The sequence below is a fragment of the Vicia villosa genome, linkage group LG3 (assembly GCF_029867415.1).
Source record: "Vicia villosa cultivar HV-30 ecotype Madison, WI linkage group LG3, Vvil1.0, whole genome shotgun sequence".
Classification (NCBI taxonomy): domain Eukaryota; kingdom Viridiplantae; phylum Streptophyta; class Magnoliopsida; order Fabales; family Fabaceae; genus Vicia; species Vicia villosa.
Window position 1 is genome coordinate 106,955,460 of NC_081182.1, and position 27,310 is coordinate 106,982,769.

A 27,310-nucleotide genomic window follows, 5' to 3' on the forward strand; every position below is an offset into this window, starting at 1 on the left:
CTATTAAAAGTGGTGGTATCCAAGTTAAGACACAAAAGGTATTTCATTTGGCAGTTCCTTGTTTTTTAAAGCGTTGGCTGCTGCTAATAATATATTTTTTGGCATTTCAATGGATTTGTCAGAGATTTTCCTATGGCTTTGTGGAGTTTGAAGTGGCAAGTGCCGTGCAAAATGCAATTGAGGTATTTATCTGATGTTACTTTATCTTCCGGAATTCCATAGTCAAAAATATTTGCATAGACAATTTCTAATTCCAAATGAAAATGAAAATCATTATGTTCTTCAGTGCGTTGATGCCAATCAACAAGTTGTATTTGGTTCCCTTATTTGTTTTCTAGCTTACATTCACTTAGTAGGGTAGTTTTTTTCCGGTATAAATCCACTTGCACAACCTGCTCTTTCACCAATTTGTTCAGCACTGCAATTGTCATGTGCTTCATTGCTTGTTAATGAATACAGTTGCTGTAAATTTCTTATGTTTCTGAGTTGTGCATATCGTTTTTAGTCATTTGTATGTGGGGTTTGTATGTTACCTTCTTTTTTAAATTTTTTAAGGACTTCACTATTATTATTATTATTATTATTATTATTATTATTATTATTATTATTATGATTATTAACTAATAATCATTATAAGATCAACTAATCGAGGCACGTTACTAAGATACATTCTCTACCGTTAGGTGATATAATGTTTAAAATAGGCTATGTATCTGCATGCAGACTACATAGTTTAACAGCTAAGATTGGCTTACGTTTTATTTTTCTATCATGAACAAACATACATGATTGATTAAGCAATTTATAGTTGTTATAGGCTAGTGGGCTCCTTCTACTGGACCTTATATCACCTGGGCCAGCTTCCCAACCTGCATCACAGTAGACTGTTATGGCTACTTTTTTTACCCGGAACAGAAGCTTTTATGTAAGCAAATTATGGTTAAATATTTTTACACAGTAGTGATGATTAATGTATCCTTTATCTTTCTTTTTTACTTTATTCTTAAAGCTATTGGAAGCTAATATCAGTCCTTTTGTTTTGTTTTTATATCAGGACAAGCCCGAGCCAGCTCCAGAGGATCGCTTGCCTGATGCCACCAAGGGTCAGTGTTTTTAAAATTGCCATGTGAATTAATTCATATGTTTTATTGTATTTTTTTGGCTTAGGATTTGCTCTTGATTATTGCAGGTTCTGACCATTTGAGGGATGTGTTTGGAAAAGCTATGGGGCTTAGTGATCAGGACATTGTTGCTCTATCTGGTGGTCACACCATTGTAAGTCATAACTTCAAGCTTGCTTCTAGTATTATAGTTGTATTATTGTGCAATTCATGATGTGGTTGATAATATTACTAGCTGTATAATTAAGCTGACTTTTGTAAATGTTATATAATGATGTATTCTCATTGCTGTGTGGTCTTGACTATTTTGGTTATGCTTAATGTAATTGGTAGAGAGCTGCACACAAGGAGCGTTCTGGATTTGAGGGACCATGGACTTCTAATCCTCTCATTTTTGACAACTCATACTTCACGCAAGTCTTTTGAAACTCTTTCTTTCAACTTCGTCCCCTTTTATCCAGTTTTAAATTATCTCTATTGACAATATTATTGATAAATGTACAGTGAGTTGTTCACAGTGATAAAAGTTTTTTAATACTCTCTGATTTAATCTAGTGAGTTCTATAGATAGTAATTATTATTGCATTGAAAAATGAAATAACCATTCATTTCATTTTGAGACAATTACACCCAATTTTTATTAAAACAGGGTGTAATTAAAACGTAATTACGCTCAATTACACCCGATTTTTATTTAAACAGGGTGTAATTAAAAACGTAATTACGCCCAATTACACCCGATTTTTATTAAAATATGGTGTAATTAAAAACGTAATTACGCCCAATTACACCCAATTTTTATTAAAATAGGGTGTAATTAAAAACGTAATTACGCTCAATTACACCCGATTTTTATTAAAATAGGGTGTAATTAAAAACGTAATTACGCCCAATTACACCCGATTTTTGATAAAACAGGGTGTAATTAAAAACGTAATTACGCCCAATTACACCCGATTTTTGTTAAAAATAACGGGTGTAAATTCGTTAGACATTTCTCACCCTGTGGATATACACCCGATTTTTATTAAAAATAATGGGTGTAAATTTAATAAAAAACGGGTGTAAATTAACATTTTTGTACTAGTGTACGAAGCTTAAACAAAAATAATGTGATATTATCAAGACAATATTTAAATTATCAATTTCATATATACTATATTAATTGTTTCTAAATTAATTTTATACTATTATCCATACAAAACAAGAAAAAATAAATAGTTTACTATATGTGATTAGAAAGATAAATTATAGAATATCTAAAATTATACCACTGGTCTCAAATATATCTCTAAAATTAAACATATACAAGGAGATATTCATTTATATATATATATATATATATATATATATATATATATATATATATATATATATATATATATATATATATATATAAATGTAATTTTTTAAGGGTTAAGTATGTTTTTGGTTTCTATGAATATCTTATATTTTATTTTTAGTCCCTATTAAAAAGATGACATATTTTAGTTTCTAAAAAGTTTTAATGCATGTTGTTTTAGTCCTGACTATTTTTTGAAAATTTGAAAATTGTTTAATTACATTTAAATTTTTAAATTTTAATAATTTTTTTTATACTATTTAGAATATTATAAAATATTTCTTTATCAAATTATAATTTTTTTTTAAAATGAGAAGAATTAAATATAAATTTTTTTAATTTAAAAAGATAATGATAAAAATAATGCAAATCTCAACTTAAAAATCAAATTTTGAGTTTTTCTTTAGGAACGTTTTATAATGTTAAATAATTAATAAAAAATACACACCAGTTTAACAATAGAGAGTAAAACACGTGCATAATAATTTTATAGAGACCTAAACATATTTAACCTTTTTTAATTGTGTTTGAAATTTACAAAAATAAATGAAAAATAAATTTTTTAGAAAAACATATTAAATTTCTTGTTTCATATTTTTTTCCTAATAAAAAGTAAACATTAACTAAACATTACTTTTAGGTTAACATACTCTTTTCATTATTGTTTTTAAATTTTAAGAAAATAAGGCAAGTGATATCAACAACTTAAAATATGAATTATATCTTTTAAATATTTTTAATATTTATTAATTTTAATTAGAAAATAATCTAATGATTAAAAATATTACCTATATGTCCTATTATCAGATTGAAAATAGTCAAAAATTAATAAACCGTAGCGGGTTCAATACATGATCTGATATTAGTGATAGATCAAAAGCCATTAAAAGAGTGTAATGATTATTAAAATAATTTAAAATAAATAAAACTTTGTTGAGGTTAAAGTATCTTCCATTGTTCAAAATTCTCTCTTTTTTTTACATGGCTAGTTTTTGTTAGGGTGGTAAAATGGACCGTGGATCGCTGGGCCAGTCCGCGCACACGCGGTAAATGACGGATTAAGTTGTAATTTTGGGCCCTTCGACATCAAAGTTCACTCTCTATATTTTGGACTCATCCAAATTTTTACCAAGTTACTCAATACATTTTCCACGGTGCTGATAATTGATTCAACATATAAGATCAATGAGTACAAGTTTCATCTTTTGGAAATTGTTGGTGTTACTTGAGAAATTACAACCATCCACTAATTTACACGACGAAATAAGCCAAGTCCACAACCTAGAAATAATAACAATTATACAACCGTCAAAATTAACAACAACGCCCTTAAAGATGGCGGCATTATGCATCAACCAAATACTCCACACCGTGCCAAGCAAAATCACTGCTACTTGAATCCTTCTCATCTTACAATTCACCTTCTCAATATGGAAGAAGAAGCTCTTCAATTTTGATATTGATAACTCAAACTCACATGTTAGAAAATAGTAAATGAGATTTATGTAATGGTTGTGAATCAGTGAATCAAATTATTCAAAATTAACATAACAAGATACATGTATCATTCGGTTGGAGTATCATAATATTAGAACATAAATTCAAAGACAAAAAAATATATATTTATTATAGTTGGTCTGATAGTATATGTCAAACAAAATTGAATTTTATTTATCACGAAATTGTGTGAGAACCAAATAACTCCAAGATTGTATACTTAGAAGAACATGCATATGAATGAGGTTTACATGTATTGTAAAGGGCTACTGTTTGAGAATAGGGTAAGTCTCATATATCTAAATGTTTAAAAAATATTTTAAAAGAAATATTGCTATCCAATTTTATTACAATTATGATATAAATAAAATTAAACCAATCAGTAATTTGATCGCCCCCAAATTCAACTAACTGAACACACTTGTTATGTTTAATTTTAGGGAATAATACTACTTTACCCCCTGCCATATAGGTGAGATTCGGTTTACCCCCCTCTAAAAAAAAATTTATTGGACAAACCTTGCAAAATAAAAATTCCATCAAATTTGACCCTGATCAAGTTTTTTGGCCAAGATTCTTAGAATCTTGCCTGCATGGCATTTTTGGTAGTGCTGACTGTACAGCACATAAGCAATGTGGCACAGTCAGCACTGCCACGTGGAATTTAAATTTTTTTATTGATTTTTTTTTTAAAAAAAAATTTTTATTGATTTTTTTTTTAATTTTTTTTGTTGATTTTTTTTAAAAGAAATTTTAATATTTTTCCAATTTTTAAAATTTAATATTTTTTTCCAATTTTTTTTAATTATTATTTAAAATTTATTTTTAGGGTTAATAGACATTTGCCCCCCTGCCATATACGCGAGATTCGGTTTACCCCCTATTAATTTTTTTTTTTGGATTACCCCCTGTATTTTTAGGGTACCTCCTAAGCGTGTAAAAAACAGTGAAAAACCAGGGGGGTAAATCAAAAAAACAAGGTTACAGGGGGTCCTAGGGGGTAAATCATAGAGCTTTTCATATTTCAACGGGGCAATCCAAAAAAATAAATTAATAGGGGGGTAAACCGAATCTCGCCTATATGGCAGGGGGCAAATGTCTATTAACCCTTATTTTTATTATATATAAATTCGCAGGTATTTTCAAATCCGTAGGTAAATCCGCAAGTATTGTCAAATTCGTAGGTAAATTCGCAGGTATTGTCAAATTCGCAGGTAAATCCGCATGTATTTTTAAAGGTAAATCCGTAGGTAATTTTAAATTAGTAGGTACATCCGCAAGTAAATCCGTATGTAAATCCGCAGGTATTGTCAAATCCGTAGGTAAATCCGCAGGTATTTTTAAATCCGTAGGTAAATCCGCAGGTATTGTCAAATTCGTAGGTAAATCCGCAGGTATTGTCAAATTCGCAGGTATTTTAAAAGGTAAATCCCCAGGTATTGTCAAATTTGTAGGTAAATCCGCAGGTAAATCCGCAGGTATTGTCAAATTCGCAGGTATTTTTAAAGGTAAATCCCAGGTATTGTCAAATTTGTAGGTAAATCCGCAGGTATTGTCAAATTCGCAGGTATTTTTAAAGGTAAATCCTCAGGTATTGTCAAATTTGTAGGTAAATCCGCAGGTATTGTCAAATCCGTAGGTGAATGCGCAGGTATTTTTAAATCCGTAAGTAAATCCGCGGGTATTGTCAAATTCGTATGTAAATCCGCAGGTATTGTCAAAAATTTTTTTTAAAAAAATAATAAAAAAAAATTAAAAAAAAATCAACAAAAAAAATATTAATTTTTTTTAAAAAAAAATAATAAAAAAAATATAAAAAAAATCAACAAAAAAAATTAAAAAAAATCAATAAAAAACTTTTAAAAAAAAATAAAAAAAAATTAAATTCCACGTAGCCGTGCTGACTGTGCCACATTGCTTATGTGATGTACAGTCAGCACTATCAAAAATGCCATGTAGGCAATATTCTAAGAATGTTGGTCAAAAAAATTGATCAGGGTCAAATTTGATGGAATCTTTATTTTACAAGGTTTGTCTAATAAGTTTTCTTTTAGAGGAGGGTAAACCGAACCTCGCCTATATGACAGAGGGGTAAAGTAGTATTAACCCTTAATTTTAAAAACAATGTTAATGCTTTTACCATGCATCTACATTCATGAACTTCGCACATACGTTATTCATATTGCAGACATGTTTTGAATATATATATAATTTTATTTTGTAAAACGATATACAACATTTCTTGTTAAGGTATTATATTTTGATTTTATTGGTAGAGTTTGTCACATTTCTGTATAACTATTTAAATAATAAATAGATTATATATATATATATATATATATATATATATATATATATATATATATATATATATATATATATATATATATATATATATAAATATATATATATATAATGAATTTAAATAAATAGATTTTAAAATAAATGGTGGAACATGATTTATGTGTGTGTGAAGTGTATATAGTGAGAATATGTAATCTTATATGAGAGTGATAGGAAGAAATAATAATCGTTTAATTAAAATAAATGGTTGAGATTTAATATTTCGTCACTTTTTTTCAATTGAAAACAGTTACTCTCTCCCTCTCTATTTTTAATTAAATATTTATTACATAATATATAAATAAGTATTATTTCAAAATTAATTATTTTAAAATGAATTAAGGTAATAATATATTATAAAAATATATTGTTTTAATTTATTAAAAATCTTATAAAATTGAATAGAATAAAAATATTTTATTGTGTTTTGTTTTGATGATGGAGGTTTTAAAATATTCAAGTATAATTTTAAAAATGTGTTTGCATATTTTAAAATTTATTTAAATTTTAAAAAATTTAAACACTTTATATATATAGTGAAACATCGGTCTCCTAATATAAGAGAAAAAATATATTTTTCTTGTCCCAAAATATAAGAGAAAAAATTATCTTTCATTTCTTTCAAAATAAAATTAAATGCAAATATTACCTTCTCTCTCATTATTTATATTACCTTCCGAAGCACTTTATTTTAAGAAAATCATAAGTCAAATGATTATACTTTTTACTTTTCTTAATAAGTGTGAATTTATTTTTTCTCTTATAATTTGGGACGGAAGAAGTATTTAAATATATTTTAAAATATTTAAACATGCGTTAAATATTTAAATATATTTTTTTAAGGGGAATGTACTAGGTTCCATCCCTTAGACTAAAATTTGAAATCTGTTGCTTTTAAGATTTAACAAACAGAAAAAAAAAAAAAGGTGAATTTTATTATAAAAAAAAGTAATTAGGCAATTTCATGTCATTAAAAGAAATAAAAATTAAAAAAAATTAGTGACACTATTTAGGCTAATGGCTAGATTTAATGAGGGATCAAAATAAAATAAGAGAATTTTCCAATGTTATGGAGGTAATCTAATTTTTAACAGGAAATTTTTCAAAGTTCGCTCATATAGTAGGACACAAAATAAATATTAATCATATTTTAATTATTTACTAACGGATCATTAGAGGATAAACTCGTCCGAAGATGACAATTTGGTTTTCTAAGTAGATAATAAAAGTATTAACTATGTAGAGTCTAATTGATTCGAGGAATATGATAATAACTTAGTAGTTCTTGAATAAAGGTAGAGTCGAAAGAATTAATTAGAAGTAAATCGAGAAAAATACACATCCGTAGATGATCCTTTAACATATGTTGTAATATGATGCTATAATGATCACTTTTCTATATGATATCTTTTAAATTCATCTTTAGTCTAAATACTCATGAAATACTCTTTTCAGATGATAAATTACTTACAATATGTTCACTAGCTTTCTATATGCGTAACACACGTTAGAGAATAAAATTAATCTCTTTACATATGGTTATCATCAAAACAAAAATAAGAGAATATTGTTCTTCAAACCAACTTTAGTTTAATAATCTCTCCCTTTTTATAATGACAAAGACATGTAATTTGATGACAATTTTAAAATTTTAAGAGAAAACAAATCACAAAGGATCAAACTAACACTCTTTCATTGAGATTATTCTAAAATTTAAAGTAAAAATATATGTGAAAATAATATTTTCCAATAAAGTACCATAGGCAATCTCTTAAAATTAGTTTTGATAAAATGATAAATATTTTAACATTTTTAACGATTATTAGAGTAATTCATTCTTCCTTATAATCATATAATTTTTTCTCTTTTGTTATAAAAAAATGGTAAAGATATATTATAATGTACGAGATAATTTAACTAGTAAAATACCAAAAATAAAATAATAGAAAGAATAGATAGAAACAAAAATATATAATATTAAAAAAACGAGTTCAAAAGTTTTACCTAAGACCGGTCTTATAAGTGTGCAAGGAGTGTCACCACATAGGGCCACTAACTTTTAAGGGCCTCAAATTTGTCGGATGAGTTTAATATAATATAACACTAAATAATACATATTATAATATATATTACTAGTTGAAGTACTGATAACATATTGTAGAAAAAAGGTATTACTCTCGATCGCTCTTGCCCTAATGTCACTCCTCGGCTGAAAATGTTCATCACCGTTTTCTTGATTGTGAGTTTGCACGTAGAGTTTGCTTTTCTCCTCCTCTAGGATTTAGGCTTATGAACCATCTTGATATTTTCGGTTGGCTCTCTGTCATTCCCAATGGCAAAGACATCCTGGAAATCCAACTGCAAAGCTCAGCACTTTGGAGCATTTGGATTGCTCATAATAATTATGTCTTCAAGAACATGGATCATTGAGACATTGTGACATTGATATTAAGTTGAGACATTCATAGAATAATTTAGACATGACAGTGAAGATTTACCATGCATAAAAAAGGTATCTTAAAGATCCGATTATGTTTCTTGATAAAGAAAAAAGTAAGGTTGAGACCATGGCTTTTATATGTACTGAGCAACAAAAGATAATAGTGGCTCAGCTGATAACTCTAGAGAATATAGTTACCACTCTTAAATTGAAAATTACACTTATATAGAAATATTTCTATAAAGGCAGACTCATGGATATTGAAAAACAAATTTGTCTTATTTACCGCAAAAAATACTGAGTTAAAAAGGCTTCATCAAGAATTACACCTTCAAGAAAAGGGAAGATTTATAAGATTGTTAATTCTCTATTTTATGGTTAGCATTATATTTGGTAAAACTAACTTATGGGAACATGCTGAACAAGATGTTCTATCCACTTCAACTGAAGAGACATGTAGATGTCATATGCAGGATCATCAGACATTGTGACTGTTAAGTACAGTTGAATCTTTTGAAGTTTATTTTTAGTTACAGGTGTAGAATATTTTGGAACATTGTGCAATCCTATGTGACGCTTGACTTAGGGATAATAGATTATCTATATTTTCAAGATATATGATTAGTTTCTAAAAATGGAGAGTATTTAAGAAACTAATGATTGGAGCCCTATCTTCATGGAGAAGATTTTGGAGTATTTTCTGGAGAGCCCTGCTGCGTTTTGAAGCCCAAATCCATTCCAGAAGATTGTTTTAAATTATAAGCAACAAATCTAGTTATTTCGTGGAACTTACATTGTAATTTTTGTTATATGGTTTGTGCAGTCTTGTGTATTGTGAGCCAATCTAATATCATCTTGATAGAAGGGTTGAACATTTTCATTGAGTTGTAAGTTTTGTGTTCATTCATAGGCTTTTAAGCATTGAGTGACTGTGTTTTGGAAGTGTGTCTTATAAAGTTTTGTAATTTATTATCACGGTTGTGATTGAGGGGGATTGAGAACGGTCTCATACCTAGGTGAATCTTAGGTAGAAGTATAGCACGGGTAGTTATTAGGCGAGAAGGCAGTAAAACGGAGGTTGTCTACGTGTGAACCGAAGGTTGTTTGCATAGTACTTCAAAATGATACTATCATAGTGGACTTATCCCTGGCTTGGTATCCCCCAGAGTAGGTATCGTTATATACTGAATTGAGTGAACAATTACTTGGGTTCTTTTCAATTTCTGCATTGTTTATTGTATACCTTGTCACTGTGTGTTGTTTAGAGATTATTGTATCGGCATCTCTTAGGACATATGAGATCTAAACACCAGCATTTCAATTGGTATCAAAGCAGACATCCTGCTCTGACTCTGGGTAAGATTCAGGGAAGTTACTTTCTGGTACAATAGACAAGGAAGGAGGGGGTTTGTGAATAGACCATCTATTATTGATGGAACGAACTAGGACTATTGGAAAGCTCGTATGGTGGCTTTTATCAAGTCCATGGATGGCAAGGCATGAAGAGTTGTGGTGAAAGGGTTGACTCCCCTACTGGCTAAAGACAAGGATGGTAAGTTTAGTGACCTACCAAAGGGAGAGGAAGACTGGGATGATGAAGATGATAAAGATGCGCTAGGAAATTCCAAAGCATTGAATGTAATATTCAATGAAGTGGACAAGAACATCTTCAGACTTATAAGTGGTTGTACTGTTGCTAAAGATGCTTGGGAAATCTTGAAGATTTCTCATGAAGGAGCCTGTAAGGTAAAGATGTCAAGACTTCAACTTTTTATCACTAAGTTTGAAAACTTAAGAATGAAAGAAGATGGGAGTATTCATGACTTTCACATGAATATTGTTGAAAATGCCAATGCCTCTGGTGCACTTGGAGAGAAGATGTCTGGTGCCAATTAGCTTGTCAGAAAAATTCTCAAATCTCTTCCTAAGAGGTTTGACATGAAGGCCACTGCTACTGAAGAAGCCCAAGATATAAACAACATGAAGGTTGATGATCTTATGGGATCTCTTCAAACCTTTGAGTTGGGATTTTATGAAAAGTTTGAAAAGAAGAAGAGCATATCATTTGTGTTCAAGAATGAAGAACAATCTTACTAAAGAAAAGGAGTCTAGTGTCATGAGTGTGAAGGGTATGGACACATAAAAGTTGAGTGTCCTACTTATCTCAAAATGCATAAGAAAAGTCTAGCTATCTCATGGTCAGAAGATGATTCTAAGAGTGACATTGACACTGCCAAACAGGTCACCACACTGACTGGAGTCTATGACGAGGAATCTGATAGTGAAGAGCTTACTTTTGAGGAGCTTGCCACCTCTTACAGGGAGTTATGCATCAAAAGTGAGAAAGTGTGTCAACAAGTAGAGGATCAAAAGAAAGCTATTGCACAACTTTAGGAGGAAAAGGTGAAGCACTTGTCTATCATTTCTGAACTAAAGAATGAAGCAGTGTCACATAACTCTAAACTGGACAATATGACTAAGTCTGTAAGAATACTTAATAGTAGTTCTTATGTCAGGATGAGATTCTTCTAACTGGGAAGAATGGTGGAAATGTGATAGGTGTTTGGTATCATAATCAAGAAAAAGGCCAAAGCACAGTGATTGAAGTAAAGTTTGTCCAAGCTAAAGAAAAATAGAAGATGTCAGATCCCATGCTTTATCGTCATCAAAGATATTAGAAAAAGTCCTCAGGAAGAAAGAATCAAAGATGAGATGCCATTATTGTGGAAGGGTTGGTCATATAAAACCCTTTTGTTACAGACTATATGGCTATCCTATACGTGACTCACATCTTAGAAAAGAAATGGGTGCTCGTAAAGCCAAGAAGGAATGGGCTCCCAAAAAGGTTGTGCCAGCTCTAATAGCTCACACCTCCCCCATAAATCCTACTAGAAAGGAATTGTACTTTGATAGTGGCTGCTTGAGACGCATGACTGGTTTCCAAAAGGTCTTCGTATATATTAGGCCATATCCTACTAGTTAAGTCACTTTTGGAGATGAATCAAAAGGTGAGATAAAAGGTGTTGGAAAATTGAACTGTACATGACAACCTAATCTTGATGAGGTAATGTTTTTTAAGGGACTAGCTTCTAACTTAATAAGCACCAGTCAACTGTGTGACCAAGGACTGAATGTAAACTTTACTAAATTTGAATGCCTTGTAACAAATAAGGAAGGTGAAGTTATCATGAAGGGAACCAAATCAAAAGATAACTGCTATTTATGGAGTCCTCAAGAAACTGAATGTTTTTCAACATGTTTGATGTCAAAGAGGACGAGGCTAAGATATGGCATCAAAAGCTTGGTCATCTACACTTGAAAGCTATGAAAAAAGTCTTATCAAGTGAAAGGTCATGCTTCATGCTAAGAAACTTCCATATTATTTTTAGGCTGAAGCCATGAACAATGTAAGTTACATTCATAGCAGAGTGACTATCAGATCTAGAACTTCAGTTATTCTCTATGAATCTTGGAAAGGAAAGAAGCCAACTGTAAAATATTTCCATATATTTGGAAATAAATGCTACATTCAGGCTGACCGTGAGTAGAGGAGGAAAATGGGCCCTAAAAGTGATGAGGGAATATTTTTGGGATACTCTACCTACAGTAGAGCTTACAGAGTGTTCAACACAAGAACCAATGTGATGATGGAGTCCATAAATGTGGTGGTTGATGACTCAAAAAAGAAGATGATGTCAGAGATGATGTTGAAACATCATTTCCTATGGATACTGCTGAAACATCTACTCCTTTGGATAATGTTGAAACATCCCATCCTCTGGATGTTAATGTTGGTGACTCAAGTGCAAATGCAGAACTCGAAGACTCTGAGACAACTGATAAAGGACCCTCTATCAGGATTCAAAAAGATTATCCTAAAGAGCTCATCATAAAAAATATGAATAAAGGGGTAACTACCAGATCAAGAGAATTTGTGTCAAACTCTTTCTTTGTTTCAAAATTTGAACCAGAGAATGTCAAGGAAGCCATGACTGATGAGTTCTGAACTAATTCTATCCAAGAGGAGCTTGAGCAGTTCAAGAGGAATGAGATTTGGGAGTTAGTACCAAGACCTGAAGGGACAAACGTTATTGGGGGAAAATGGGTGTATAAGAACAAGTCAGATGAACAAGGTGTTGTTACCAGAAACAAAGCCAGACTTATTGCCGAAGGATACACTCAAATTGAGGGAGTGGACTTTGATGAAACATTTATTCTCGTGGCTCACCTAAAATCTATCAGGTTACTATTTGGAGTGGCATGTATTTTAAAGTTTATGTTGTTGTTAGGTGCCAAATTGTGTTAATATTTAGTTTAATTAATGGCACCTTCCGACCGTTTTTATCGTATATTCGTACATTTCCCTGAAGTTTTAGATAATTATTTATAGTTTATAATTTTAAGCTTTCTTTTAAATGATAATATGTGTTTTAGTTGTGATCTTGTAGGTTTTCGCCATTTTTTGGGAAGTTTGGAGCATGTTTTGGCCTTCATTAGAGAGTGCTGGGCAGAGATGAGCGCGCGTCGCGCGGAGATATGGGCGCGTCGCGCCCTGGGCAAGATATTTTGGAGCTTCAAACCAGAGAGTTGTGCGCGTCGCGCGCATGGGCGGTTTATTTTTCTTAAGTGTAATGGCGCGAAGCGCGCTCTTGGGCGTGACGCGCCCTGGACAGAATTCTGTTTTACTATATAAGGTGCAATTGTGACATTTGATGCATTCATGATATATTTTGAGAGCTCTTGAACCCTAACTACTGTAGCAAGTGAAGAATTGGAGATTCGAAGCTTTGATCGTCGATTAATCGCCGTAGATGCTTGTTGATCTTCATACTTTCCTTCTTAAGCAAGCTACAATTCTCATGGATAGCTAAATCTCATTTGTATCAAGATAAGATGTAATCTTCCTAGCTTTTTGTATGTATTTCTTGTGAATATATTGTGTATGAACAAGTGATGATCAATATAAATGGTTTAGTTTGTTTATTAAAGCTTTTCTATGGTATAAATGTTTGAGATATCAATGTTTGTATCTAGACCTAACTCTATCATTTATCAAACTATAAGTTGCAGACATGGATTTAGCGTTTGATGTTTACTTAGTATCGGTTTTAAAACGTTATTTGTATTGTTTAAACGGTGGATAAATCGTCGGTTAAACAATACGGTAAATCTAACTATATCGTTGCGGACACGGACGATATAGGCGTCGATACGTAATTATATTGATCGTTACCGAGTTCATATACGTATATTTATAAGGATACATACAAATTTAGGTCGATGAAATCGAGTCTTGATACATTTTCTTTAACTTAGAACTTTCATTAATTTACTCTTTGCTATTAAAGTGATTGAATGATCTTTTGCAAACCCAAAACTAAAGTAACATTAACTCAAGACAAAATAGGCTATAGAACGGCGGTGATATCGCAATAATCCCTGTGGATACGATATAAACGAAAAGTACACCACAATACTCTTTCAACAGTTGTTCCAAATGGATGTAAATAGTGTCTTCCTAAATGACTATCAGAAAGAGGAAGTGTATGTTGAACAACCAAAAGGGTTCACTGATCTCGCCTTTCTAGATCATGTGTTCAAACTAAAGAAAGATTTAAATGGCCTAAAACAAACTCCTAGAGCTTGTTTTGAAATGTATACTGAGTTTCTAGTTCGTCATGGGTATAAAAAGGGTGGAATTGATAAAACACTCTTTGTCAAAGAAAAAGATGGAAAACTTATGGTAGCTCAGATCTATGTGGGTGACATTGTCTTTGGTGGGATGTCAGATGAGATGGTTCAACATTTTGTCAAGTAAATGTAATCTGAGTTTGAGATGAGTTTGGTGGATGAATTAACCTACTTTCTTGGGTTACAAATCAAGTAGATGGAAGACTTTATTTATCTTTGCCAAGTCAAATATGCAAAGAACATTGTGAAGAAGTTTGGGTTGGAGAATGCCAATCACAAAATAACTCTTGCTCCTACACATTAGAAGCTATCCAAGGATGAAAAAAAGGTTAGTGTTGATCAAAGTATGTATAGAAGCATGATTGGTAGCCTCATCTACCTTATGGTAAGCAAATCGGATATTACTTTTGCTGTTGGAGTATGTGCTAGATATCAAGCAGAACCCAGAATAAGTCATCTTAATCAAGTCAAAAGGATTCTGAAGTATGTGAATGGTATATGTGACAATGGGATACTATATTCACATAACTCAAGCTTTACGTTATTGGGTTATTGTAATGATGATTGGGATGGAAGTGCTGATGATAGGAATAGTACCTCTAGAGGATGTTTCTTTTTGGGAAACAACTTGATCTCATGGTTCACCAAGAAGAAAAATTGTGTATCTCTTTCCACATCTGAAGTTGAGTATATAGCAGCAGGTAGCAGATGTTCTCAACTTATGTGGATGAAGCATATGTTGTTTGAATACAATGTCACACAAGATGTTATGACTGTGTTCTGTGACAATTTGAGTGTTATAAATATTTCCAAAAATCGTATTCAACATAGTAGGACTAAGGACATTGACATCAGACATCATTTCATTAGAGACCTTGTTGAAGACAAAGTCATATCTCTTGAGCATGTAAAAACAGAAAATCAGCTTGCTGATATCTTTACAAAGGCTTTGGATACAATTCATTTTGAACAACTAAGAAGCAAACTAGACATTTGTATGTGTGAAGAATTGTAGCAATTACTAACTAGGTTGCAGTCAAGCACTGAAGAGAAAGAAAGGAGATTAAAACACTGTCTCTCTCCCAACGAGACTAGTACAACTTTAGTGAAGGTCCAGATCTCTCGTTACCAACAAGGGTATCCGTTTGATCTAGGAATTTCAGTGTATCTTACTGTTTTTTGGTCCAGGATTTGTTTAGCATTTTTCACTCTATGCTATTGTACTTGTGTGGTTTTTTTGTTGGTTACTTACATGCCTTTGCTTTGTCATATTATGGCTAAAAAGGGGGAGTAATATTGTGTTGTGTGCACTAACCACTAACCACTAACTGAGGGGAATACATTTTTTTCTCTGACGTGTTGATGAGGAGCTGCTATTGAGGGGGAGTGCTCCTGATTTTTCTTAGCAGGTATGAAGAATGGCTGGATTGACATGTGTGCAAAGATATCAGACACAATGTCTTGACATCATACTGACTGGTTGAAAAATTGCGTCTCTCAACTTTTGTATGCAGATTCCATTGACTACTAACATATTTTACATGTTTGTTCTTCTGCTGCATCTATGATTGTGGAATCTCTGATGTGTGATTTGTTCTCCACAAGGCTGAGAATATTTCTATTTCCTTATTTTTGTGTGCAAAGGGTACTAAGTTGTTTTATCTAAAATAAGCCAAAAGGGGAGATTGTTAATTCTCTATTTTATGGTTGACATTATGTTTGGTAAAACTAACTTATGAGAACATGTTGAACAAGATGTTCTATCCACTTCAACTGAAGAGACATGTCGAAGAAGATGTCCTATGCAGGATCATCCAACATCATGACTGTTAAGTACAGCTGGATCTGTTGAAGTATGTTTTTAGTAATAGGTGCATAATATTTTGGAATATTGTGCAATCCTATGTGGCGCTTGATTTAGGGATAAGAGGTTGTCTATGTTTTCAAGATATATGATTAGTTTTTAAAAATGGAGAATATTTAAGGAACTAATGATTGGAGCCATATCTTCATGGAGAAGATTTTGGAGTATTTTCTGGAGTGCCCTGCTGCATTTTGAAGCCCAAATTCATTCCAGAAGATTGTTTAAAATAGCAAGCAACAAATTTAGTTATTTCGTGGAACTTACATTGTAATTTTTGTTAGGGTTTGTGCAGTCTTGTGTATTGTGAGCCTATCTAATATCATCTTGATAGAAGAGTTGGACGTTTTCATTAAGTTGTAAGTTCTGTGTTCATTCATAGGCTTTTAAGCATTGAGTGACTGTGTCTTGAAAGTGTGTCTTCTAAAAATATGAATGGTAGGATTGAGTGAACATCAGTCATTGGGTATAAAAGCTTTCTCTCTTTATTTTACTATATATTTGAGATTTAGATATGTGATGCTTTATTTTTGTAATGTGAACATAGTACTACGAACCTTAATCTGATTTATGATTAGTTTTGATGTCTTTGTTCATTTTTTTAAGGCTTTTTTCTTCGCATGTTATTATCATTTAGTCTACCTCGTATATCTTTTTAACCAAGGGTGCTTGCCCCCGTCTTCCACTATCTCACAAGTAGCGTCCTTAAAAATGGTAAAATATTTATGCGACATTTGTTTTGTGTTAGTGGTTGATTTGACTTCTTCATATCTGATTTTTATTGTCCTTTTCTTGTTGTGATGATTCTCAATCAAAGGGCACCCTTTGTCTCCCCTAGATCCATGCTTTAACCTTAGATAACTCGTGAACAATAATCCGACTTTCTGATGGAAAGTGGATCAGTGAGATCCTCTTGCCATCATGGGTTTCTTATTTGTCCACTTAATTTTGATAAATTCTTTGGTACCCGTGAGTTTAAGTTGGGTACGAGTTCCTTTAGTACAAATTATATTTTAATTTTTATTTATTTGAAAATAAAATAAAATAAATAAATGATATAGTATTGAATTCTATTATTTGGTTGGACGAGGGTACCGATACCCAACTAAACTCAAAGTTACCGGAGTGTTTACCTTTAATTTTTTATTGTTGTAAAAAATATGTAAATTATTATAACATTTTAACCTCCATAATTTGTTATTTTTACAATAGAAATCAATTAAACTTAAGCCACCTTATGATATAAAAAACTATAAAATGTGTATTATGACCATTTGATTTGTGTGCGGTCAATATAAACCACCACTTTAAAGTTTAAACATTATGGTACTGAAAATTAAGATATAAACATCATTATTTTTTTTCAATTTTTCAATTTATGGCGGTTGAAATCTACGTTATTATCCTGATCTCTGTGTTATTATGATATTCGAAAAACTATAGTAAATACTTCTCCCAACTTTAAAAGCTCAAATAATAATTTATCCTTAATTTATTTCATTTTTCAAACTCGTAACAAAATTAAACTGTTGGAATCGTTGTAAACTCATGGTTTTTTGGTTGTGATATATGTAAACTCATGACTAGAGAACAAATCATAAGGATAACATGAATCAAATAAACATGACTTGTTCGCCTTAAATAGATGAGTTATGAAACTCTGTAGCATGTTATCACGTTTCATTCATTATAAAAGTACACACCTTTAACCCTGTTATGTATTATTTATATCTTCTTTTTTTTTTGACAAATATTATTTATATCTTAGAAACAATAATATATATATATATATATATATATATATATATATATATATATATATATATATATATATATATATATATATATATATATATATATATATATATATATATATATTACCTTATATGTTCTCCCAATATTATTTTATATATTATTTATAATAATAATAATAATAATAAAATTTTGGAAAAAATATCCAACACAAAGTCTTCTATAATTTGTTTTTCTAATCACAAATAGTAAATGATTTTTGAGAAAAAGGGTTATGCACTGACAGTGTAAAATATTTTTACACTGTCAACCAATCACAACCATGCATCCAATTAAAACACAATTTTAATTTAAAAAAATTAATATGACATGGCAAGTGTGAAGATTTTGATTGGATGTATGGGTAAAGTTTGTTTACACTGTCAGTGCACTACCTTTAAACTCATGATTTTTTAAGCTACTTTTTTTTGTTGTGTATGGATAATAGTATAAAATTAATTAACTATTAATATAGTATATATGAAATTGATAATTTAAATATTATTTTGATAATAAAACATTATTTTTGTTTTAGCTTTTTATATGTTTTTTTACTCTTAGTTAAATTTTTTAAAACTTTATTCTCAAGTTCATTTTTTTTCTTATTATTATCATCCTATAATATTTTAAAATTTTATCATATATATATATATATATATATATTACATTTCTTTTTTCATATTTTTTCTAATTAAAAAAATATTAGTTAAACATTACTTTTAGTTTAACATATTTACTCTTTTCATTATTGTTTTTAAATTTTAAGAAAAGAAGACAACTGTTATTTTTATTCAGTAATATGTAAAAATAAACTATCACCAACTTAAAATATGAATCATGTCTTTTGAATATTTATTAATGTATTTTTTTTCACTTTGTCCTATCTTGACCTATTATTAGTTAGAAAATAACCCAAGGTTAAGAAAACATTACTTATATGTCCTATTATCAGTTCGAAAATAGCAAGAAAAAAAAAACAGTACCGAATTTAATGTGTGGTTTGATTCTAGTGATATACTAAAAGTCACTAAGGGTTTTCAAGTTCATTTAATATGTATTCAATGTAATGATTATTAAAACTATTTAAAATAATTAAAATAAAACTTTGTTGAATTTAAAATATTTTCAATTGTTCATAATTCTCTTTCTTTATAATAGCTAATTTTTGTATTATGACTTTGTTTTCTAGTGGGTGATAGATGTTTTAAGAAATTGTTATTAATTTCATGTTATATTATCGTTACTAATTTATATGCTCTGTAGTAACATTTAACTGCATATCCTAATATAGTATACTATAAATATGTCTAGGGGTGTGAGACTTCATAATATTTTAATATTGTCACTAAATATGTGCAATCCTAAGAGTTTGGGAGATTTAGAGATGCTAGACATTAGACTGGTTTACCTCTTTTAGATAAATGGAATTTGAAGGTCATTGTTTAAATTTTGTCCATTTGGAGGGATATCTTTGGTGTGAGGCACGATTCTCACCTACCCAAACTCATATGGGTTGTCACGTTGTTGGTTTTAGGGGAACTTCCTCTTGAAAACCATTATATTTTCTTCTTACCAAGTGTTCTTCATACGGAACGAGAGATCAGTGATGTAGAGGGAGCGAGTCCTTCCGATGTGACGGTAAGAATTTTTTTAGGTGAAGCGGGGGGATAGTAAGGTTAGCACTCCAACGCCAAAGTTCGTAAGGTTAGAGTGGTGTAACTTGGAAGATTAAAAATGAGATCGCTGTCGCACGCTCGCGAAATGATGAACAGAGTCGCCACCAATATATTTATCCTAAAGAGAGATCAGTGATGTAGAGGGAGCGAGTCCTTCCGATGTGACGGTAAGAATTTTTTTAGGTGAAGCGGGGGGATAGTAAGGTTAGCACTCCAACGCCAAAGTTCGTAAGGTTAGAGTGGTGTAACTTGGAAGATTAAAAATGAGATCGCTGTCGCACGCTCGCGAAATGATGAACAGAGTCGCCACCAATATATTTATCCTAAAGAGGGAAAGGAATATCAGAAAACCTAAGGTGAAGGATAAGAAAAGGTCTTGCGACCAGAGATAGGGTACGGGAGTCTGTTACGCAAGGGGAAGGTACTAGCACCCCTCACGCCCATCGTACTCGATGGTATCCGCCTATGTTTGTTTTATTCTAAGGGTGTATAAATCTATAGCTTAATTACTAGGAGAATGCATGCAAATGAAAGAAAAAGATACACGGGGAAAAAGGTTTATAAATAGTTGTGCTCGCTTAGGCCCCGCGACCTAATGCCTACGTATCCTTTTCAGGAATCAGAGCGTCGTAGTTCGGCTCTTTAGTTTTAGTTTGTTTTTGTGTTTTTTAGTGGACGAAGTTACATTCGCACTCCGCTGTTCGACCTCTGGAGTCTTAAGCTGGGAATGGAGCGGAAATAACGTGTCCGGTTAGGAGAAAGAATGCCCTGAAGGCAAGAGAAAGAATGCCTCGGAGGCAAGAGAGAGAAGAGAGAAAATTGGTTTGTGTCTTTTAGGTGTAATTCCATGATGGACGAAAACCCACTACAAGGCTTCGCATCACTTCCTTACTTTGTTTAGGTCTGAGCCTTTATTAGATATTTTGAAATGTTTTTGGTTGGGTGTTTTTTAAGGGAAATTAATTTGTGACTTGAATCATGCCATAAAAAAAGAGTTTTTTTGAATATTTAGAGAATGCACATCGAGGCCTACGCCACAATCGTTTCTCTAAATGAAGTACAGTTTTTGAATAATTAGAGAATGCCCATCGAGGCCTACGCCACAATCGTTTCTCTAAATGAAATACAATTTTTGAATATTTAGAGAATGCACATCGAGGCCTACGCCACAATCGTTTCTCTAAATAACTGTTAAGAAATACACCGAGGCCTACGCCTCAATCATTTCTCTTCCGCTAAGTGGGAAAGAACATACATCGGGGCCTACGCCTCAATCATTTCTTTCACACTAAAAAAAGGCATTAGCATGATTCGCGTCGTCCTTTATTAATGTTTTAAAGTTGAAAAGAAAAAGGGGAGAAAACTAGCCTAAAATGAATAACTAGCCTAAGTGTTTAAAAGGGAAGACTAACCTAAAAGTCATGAAGATTATAGGTCCTAAATCTATGGGAACATACAAGTGAAGTTACAAGTAAAAATCACAAGTAAGCATGATATAAAATTAGTACAAAATTGACTAAGAGAATGACTTGGGAATATAGCACAAAACATGAAAACAAATGATTCAAAATATTGTACAAAATGAATTAAAAGATACTATTTATTTTTATGATTTTTATATGAAAAAGAATTCAAAACCAAGCAAAAGAGAAATAAAATAATTAGCCTAAACTAATTTTTTTTATGAACGTTTTTATGTCAAAAAAAATTCTAATTAAGCAAAAATAAAATAAAATGATTAGCCTAACAAAGAATTATTAAGAAAAATTAGCAATTTAATTACTCAAAGAAAATGGTAAAAACTAATTAATCCAAATAACAAAATGATAGAACCAGGGGATGCAAACTGAAATATAGAGTGTGAAGAGCTATGGGTGCAGGGCCCAGCCCAAAGGAGGCCCAAAGAAATTATTGTTACAGATTTCTCTATGCTTAAAAACGAAAATTGGGCCTTGAGGGTGCAGATAGCAGTCCGGCCCAGGATAGATCTCTTGTTGTTGTTCATAAAAACGATGGGCCACATGGGGGTATGATAGTGAATCTGGCCCAAGGTTGATTTTTGTTATGTATTTTCTGTTCACCAAAAAGAGTGAGAACGGGCCACCAGGGGTGAGAATAGAGATTAGGCCCGCAACAATTGATGATCCAGATTTTAATATTCAGATTATATCAACTAATATCAATTAAGTCCATAAATGGGGAATTAAACCTTATGTTAATATTAATATGCTAATTAAACCTTATAATAATTCTAATTAATTATTAATTATAGCATTAATCAAAGATAGAAACACAAAAGGGAGATTAGGGTATCAAATGTGACGTTTCAACTTACTACGCTCACTCTCGCTCTCGCCTCTCCCTTGTTCACTCTCGTCTCTCAAATAGTACGGTGGCCGGAAATCGCTCCGCCGCGCCGGAGGCGGCGGAGCTCACCCTATCTAACAATTGACCGCACCACAACGATCCTCTCCGCTCTCTCTTCTCCTAATTTGACTTGCCTCTTTCGAATTCCTATCCACTCTCTTGAAATCTACCATAACCTAAAACCCTAAAATGCCTCGAATCTACAATTAAACGATGCTGATCTAATTGAGCGAACGATTGGAAGAGGGAAAGCGTCCCGGGGAGTAGGAGCTACATCACGGCATCAAAAAATAGCATAAAGAGATGAAGAAGGTTGGAGGAGTTCGCATTTACCTACCGGAGTCAGTCCGGCGCTCCTCTGACGGCGTCGACTGGGAGAAATAAACGTGAGGAAGTCTTCACTTCAGGTAATGTTGATTCTTTTCAATCTTGCGTATACCTCTTCTTCTTCTTTCTCCGATTTTCCGAGTTTTGAGTATTGAAGCAATGATGATGAAGGCTCGGTGATTTCTGCAGATGTATGTTGAAGACGAAGATGGATTTCGAAGCTTGAAGATTGAGTAGAGGTTGAAGATCTTATGGCGAGGTTGAGGATGAAGCAGGGTGAAGGGATTGGTTCAGCTCAGCTTCACTCAGAGCCTGATGATTGCTCTAAGGAAGCTTCACGAGGAGCTCTTTGTATGGGGAATAGGAATGAGGATGATGGTGATGAGAAGTGATGAAGAAAGTGAGAGAATGGAGAGATGAAGAATCGAAGAAGAAGAGTTGAATGAATGGAGGCTTCGATTTATAGGAGTACTCAAGGTTAGTTATTTCTGATTTTCTGTTATGAGTGTTGAAAGTTTGTTATGAATTCGGTTAGAGGTTAATACTAGGTTGATAGAACTGTTATCAGTCAGTTATAACTGTTAACTGAAGTAGTTATAAGCTGCTTGATTTCTGTTGGGAATTATGTTAGTCATATATATGTTTGGAAAGTGGTTATGACAATTAGAAGAAATAGGTTAATAACAAAACTGTTAGGAGTTTAAGAGTTGAAATGGGACTGTTGAGGGTTAGAATGCAGGGACTTGCTATGGACTTATGTGTTGGTTGTTTGAATTAATCTTGGTATGGAACTGACTTGGAGTATGTATGTTATGGTTAGAAATTGTATGGGACTGATCTTGAATGAATGGTATAATTTGAAAGGTATTTGAATTTGTGATAACTTTTGAAAATTGAAACTGAATATGATAATTAATGTACTTGACGCCTGCTTAGAAACGCAGTTACAAAGGCTTCTTTAGATTTGGTTTATGTATGTGTGAATCTGTTTTGGAATGTGCAGCAGGACATAAATGTTATTTGTACAGGTTTCGGATGGTATTGGCAGATTGGGCATAGATACATGGGCATAGGCTTAGGATGTTAGAAAACTGGTTGGGTTAATGATATTCACGGGGCTGCAGCTAGAAGTTAGAGCACTTCTCTCTTCAGATTTTTTTGTAATTATTTGATGACTTGCTGCACTATTTGAATGTTTGAACTTTGGATGATCCTTGAACTGAAACAATTTTTTCTTGATGTATCTAATTGCCTTTTGAGTGGGATGTGAATTGATGGCTGTTTTGTATGTAAGTGTATGTGTGAGTATGGTACTGATGTGATTCTTGTATTGTGTAGGTTATCAACAAATGGAGATGGTGACAATGTACAAATGGTTTAGCATGAGGTAACAAGGGTATGGCAACAACAACAACGCATGAAATGGAAGATCATGAGAAACTTGGTCCATAAATTTTATAATATTCTTTTGTAATCTTTATACTTTTCCTTCCATCTTATACTTGTAATTTGTAAAGGATTTGGATTTTTGGTATGGATATTGTAACTTGAATGATCTTGAATAATATTGAACTTGAATGATGTTGCCTTTGTATCTTGTACCTTGAATTGTAAGAAACTCTATATAAATTGAATCTTTCTTCCGAATATAACAAGAGTCGAGTCTTAATATCACGGCCAAACTCATGTCTTTGAATAATCGGAATCACGGGATTGCTTGAACCAACCTTCAATCATTTAGACTTGATAAAGTTACATGAATGAATAATTCAAGTCCAACTCTAACTCAATGGGATCTTAATTCCTCAAATCATGTTAACTTCCTTGACAAGCAACAAACGATTGAAAGAATAGCGCTTATATATTATCAATTCCATAGCAACACTTTGAAGAACCTTTGAAGATGAATTAGTCTCGAAGTATAGAAACAATTAAACTTTAATAATTTAAGATCTCTGATCCAATGCCTATGGTTGTTTAATGATGAATGATTTTATTGATGACCTATGTAAATGAATGAGATATGTAAGCCAATTAAGAATAATTAGATGGGCAAATTTTGGGGTGCAACAATCACATGTGTTACGGCTCATGGCAAAGCCTATATATGGTAGACGGGTATAACCATCTCTATTTGGCCTGACATGCTTTAGTGGGTAGTATATTTGCATATCAGATCAAGTGTGAAACCCTTTTAATGAGATTCCACGTATTTGTTGGCCTTCTGCGATGATGCTTTAGGTTGGGCCCTAGTAATTTGACTTGTCTAGGCCTTTGTCCTCCATATAACATATGTCCTCTAAGTCCTTGTTGTCACAAGTGAAACGATTATTATATTAGAAAATTTGGGGGAAGCCTCTGTGTCTCTCTTCTTCACCATGTTTGATTACCTAGGTATGCCTTTGGCTTGGAGAAAAAGAAATGGATGATTCTTTTGAGTATGAGTATATGCCCTTAAAAACATATGCTTTAAATGCTTATCTTGTGATCGAAATGTTTCACATTGTGGGCTCTTCACAGGGCTCTAGGTCTAGAGTTATAGATGACCTTTTTATGGCATTTGAGTGTTGCAGGAATGGAGTTTGAATTAATACTTCAATAATGATGTCTCACTTTTCTAGATCTTTGAATGTCGACCATGTGGTTGTTTGAAGTTAATACCTAAAGGCCAAGGGGTAAATCAGATCTTTATTTCCCCCTCATTTCTTGTGAGACTTAAATTATTCTTTGCATGTCTTCTACAATGTTTGAATCCATATTTCGTTACTTCTCCTATTCATGATGTTATTATGTTTTTTAACATCTTTTGCGGTGCTTAAGTGACTTAAAGGAAACATATCAATTAAAGATGCAAACAAAATTATTAGGGTTTGATGATGTACATGACTCTTTGATTATGGAAATAAAAAGGAATCTAACTCAAGCCTAATTCCAAGTAAACTCAAGTAAGTGTCTGTAAGAAAGGAAACATTTGACAAAGACTTAAAGTACATGAAAGTCTGCCTCGATGCGTCTGAGTGAACACGTTATAAAGCATAATGGCATTCTCCTAAAAGTACATGGCCGAATCACACACACACAAACTTGTTTTCAAAATTATTTTCTTAATAAAACATTTTGAAAAATGTCTTATGTAACGCCCTTCTAATACCTCGCATAAATATTTAACAATAATCAGAGTAAAACATGAAAAGGGCATTACAACTTCCATATAATTAAAACAATACTCACGTCATGCCATAAAAGAGAACGTTAAACCAAAGTTATCCAGATTAACATGTTAACACAGCGGAAAAATCTTTAACATCTGAATAATGAAACAACCAGAGTCATAGACTTAAAACACCACCATAAGCAAAACACCCAATGAAAAGAGTTTAACAAGTAACTCTAAATAACGTCCCCAGTGTTACACGACCAGAGCATGACACAGACCCAACTGACTCTAACGAATTACTTGACGAGCTAATCATCACCAAGTACAAAAGCTACTCCTCAATCTGAAAAATAACAACAGTAAGGGTGAGTCTCATTCACATTTAACCAATGTTATAAGATATAGATAATAAAATATCAATCACATATTATTCACCCAATTACAGTTACGATCACATTCATAACACCACAACTGGTCACAACCAATACACAATCACACGTATTATAACATTGGACAATCTTCCATTCATGTTATAATAACACAAGCAGCCTACTGCAATGCAACTATATGCATGTGGTACCAAATATGGGATAACCCATCTCACCGATCCACTATCGTCAAGGATACGGCGACACCCACTCACTAATTCCACACAATGGGAATTAGCTACCACTGATCCACCATCGTCAAGGATCAGCCACATGATGATTATGAAATGCATGTATCAACCATAACATGCTCATCATCAACATTAACCAACCAGATATCATAATCATCAACCAACACAACAATCAATAGCCACACATAGTTCATGCTATCCTCAACTATAATAAAATACATATTTTACATCGACAATATATGTATGTCAACCATCAGTTACAACCACGACATCATAACAGATAAAACATTCACCATAGTACCTGTAAGCATAAACTATCACCACCAATTAAAATCAAGAGTTTTAATATAAAATCGAGTCACGACCCAAAACATTATTTTATTAAATAAATCATTTAATTAGCTTCACTATGCTCGAAACGACACCAAAATTTGATTTACGGTTTAAAAGTGAGGAGTTTTTAAAGTTAAGTAAAATCTAGGAAAAGTCCGTAGAACCCGGTTCCTCCCTATGTGGGAACCGGTTCCTGAAATCCTTCAGAAGCACCTCTCTGGTTTTTAGTACCAGGAACCGGGTTGTCCTTACGTGGGAACCGGTTCCTGCTGAACAGAAACTCCTCGTTCCGGGTTTTTACTACGGGAACCCGGTTCCTCCCAACTGGGAACCGATTCCTGACGCTGCTGTAGCAGAAAAACTCCAATTTTCCAGCACTGTAGAAACCCAAATCCATACCAATTTGCACCCAAATGTATTATAACATCAAACAGCAACCACAAATACAAATTGGCACATTTATAACACATTTCAACCATCCAATTAACATCATACATGATCAATACAACATTATTAATCAATTCTCCCAAATCCTAACATTCTACAACCTAAGCATAACTCAATTGACACAAACAACATGTTCAATCCATCCTACTACCTATAATTCCATAATAGAAGATAAATGGAAGAGTCCCCCCTTACCTGAAGGTTGATTCTTCGCTCTTTCTCTTTTCGCACTTCTCCGCTTCTCTGCTCTTTCACGTTCAGACTTCTCTCATTTTGGTTCTATTCCTCTTTTCTCACA